Source organism: Lactuca saligna, chromosome 2 (assembly GCF_052625555.1).
Source record: "Lactuca saligna cultivar CGN05327 chromosome 2, ASM5262555v1, whole genome shotgun sequence".
Classification (NCBI taxonomy): domain Eukaryota; kingdom Viridiplantae; phylum Streptophyta; class Magnoliopsida; order Asterales; family Asteraceae; genus Lactuca; species Lactuca saligna.
This window is the reverse complement of record NC_136418.1, coordinates 30,316,014-30,318,512: the sequence shown is the minus strand read 5'-3', so window position 1 is coordinate 30,318,512 and position 2,499 is coordinate 30,316,014.

Here is a 2,499-nt window from a genome sequence, read left to right as displayed (position 1 = left end):
TGAAGAAAATATCTCATATTTTCAAAAAGCCCTAAACCAGCCACCACCGGCTATCACTTCCACCATCGTTCACGTCGTCCTACTTCCCAGATGGTGTGTGTGTGCGCGGCAAGACTGAACAGAAAATGGGAAAGAAAAGAAAACATGAGGTGAAAGATAGAGAAGAGATTTTAAGGCCGAGGGGAGGATGCATCGGAGCTGTGGTACTATTCTTAAGGTCTTTTCAAAATACAGTAACCTTATTATGGGCTTGAAGAAAAAGATGATCGTTTTCTTTGTTTTGCAGTTCTAGATGGTATGGGTTCACCCTGATATGGTTTAGAGAAGTGTACGTCATCTCTGAAGATCACAATCATCCATACCTTATTTTTAATTTCGCTCTCTCTATCTCTCTCTCTCTCTAAACATTTCCTTTCTTCTTTCTTTCTAAAACCCTAGCCTATCATCATTGCAGAGGAATTTTCGTGTTGCTTTCCACCATTTGTGCTGGACAAGACCAGTTTTCACTAGACCAAGCTTTGAATTGGAAAAAAAATAGTTGTGGTTAAACTTGGTTGTTGGTTCCATTGAAAATATTAAGTCGGAGGTTGTCCTAAAAGTTGAAGGTATTGTTGTTGAACTTATGAAAGGGGGGCCTAAAAGTTGAAGGTATTGGAGTTTTCATAGATATTCATGAATCAAATTCTTCATTTGTTTCTTTTTCTCCCTTTTGAAACTTAAATTCACAAAATTATAGGATTAGTGGTAAGATTTTGCAATTGGAGAGTGTCACACAGTCATAAGCCATGAGGAGGCGGTATCGCTACTTGAGCCATTTTTCTTTAACAACCACGTTTCAGGTATGCTTCAAAGCTTGCTTAAATAAACAAAGGAAGCTATGGACCATATTCTTCTGCAGCCCCTGCTGGTTATAACCCTGGTTCAGCTGCCAATTCCACCTCTAATGAAGACCTTGGTGGGTCCCACTCCTAGTTTAAGGAAACTAATGTTTACATCACTGGCCAGCAGGTTCGTTTCATTTTTTCTACTTCACATTTTTAATTTTTAATTTTGTTTTGAGTGCTTGAATCACCCATTATACGGATATATTTTCACAGATAGAATGAAGATGTTAGCCATACTTGTATCAAACTATTATGCATATTTTCTATTTTTTTTTTAAATATTAAGAATCTCTGGGTTATATGAGAAGGAACGGGACATCCTTATTAAGAAACACATGGTTTTCTATTCTACTTCTAATAGTCATTTGTCTACATAAGCTTAGTTATACATAAATGAGTAATTTGTAAATGAGTTTACTCAATTATAACACTTGTTGTTATCTAATTGCAGGTTTCTATTGTAATAGTAAGCGAATATTTTATCACAAGTTGGAGATGCTTAAAAACTTTCAGGTACCACTACTACTACTACAATTCATTATTAAAACCTCGCTATTTTAATCTGTTTTATTTCATATTTTTTATTTGATTTTGATTGCAAGGAACTCGGAGTTTTGTAATCAATTTTATCGGGCTTATTTTGTGCTGATCGTGCAAGAAATATTTGATGTGATGACCGACAGTTTCCATAAACTGGGATTTAACCTGCATATGTTGGTGTTGCAACACTTATTCTGCCTGGTATGTATATCATCTCTAGTCTACTTTTTATTTGAATCATATGCAAGTATATAGGAGTATAATATATGTTGATGTGGCAAATAATTGTAGGTGGAATCTAGGTCATTAACTGAGCCTTTGTGGGACACGTCAACTGTTTCATATCCGTATCCAAACAACGGGATGTTTGTGAGAGATAGAGAGGGTACACTATTAAGCTTCTTGGTGCCTCTTTTCCAAATATTCCAACATCTGAGGTATAAAAGCTACAACTGCAAGTGATGTTTGTTTATTTATGTTATATTTAGACATCTGATGGATGGATGTAATGTAATTCTTTCAGGTTGCGAAATTTGTGAATGGACTGTGTGCAAACGTGAACCTAATCACTTGACCATTCAGTTATTTCTCAATCTTACTCTGCATTATTCTCTTCCTATGAAAACCCTGAAATGCCTTCAAAGAAACTTCTGTCTTCATTAATGCACAAGCCTTCAATATTAACCGATGATGTAGATGCTGCATCAAAGCAAGATGTATCAGGTCAGCAAGTTTATATTAGTGTTTTTCTACATACAATCATACTTGCCTGCACTTGCACCAAGGATCTACTTTAAACTCAAGCAAAACAAGAACAAGAAAGGAAAGAAAAAGCCGGAACAGAGGATAATTACTTGGTGCCAAAGTCTCTTCCTTAATAAGCAAAACAAAGAAGATTCTGAATACAAATAAAGATGCAACACAGACCTATATTTATACTAGACACATAATGAGTTTGACTCTAACACAAAAACTAAGAAGAAACTTAATTTCCTATTTTACCCCTAGAACTAAAAAGCTGTTATTTTTTTATTCATGAGTTGGCATCATGGATATTATATACAATCAGGGCTGG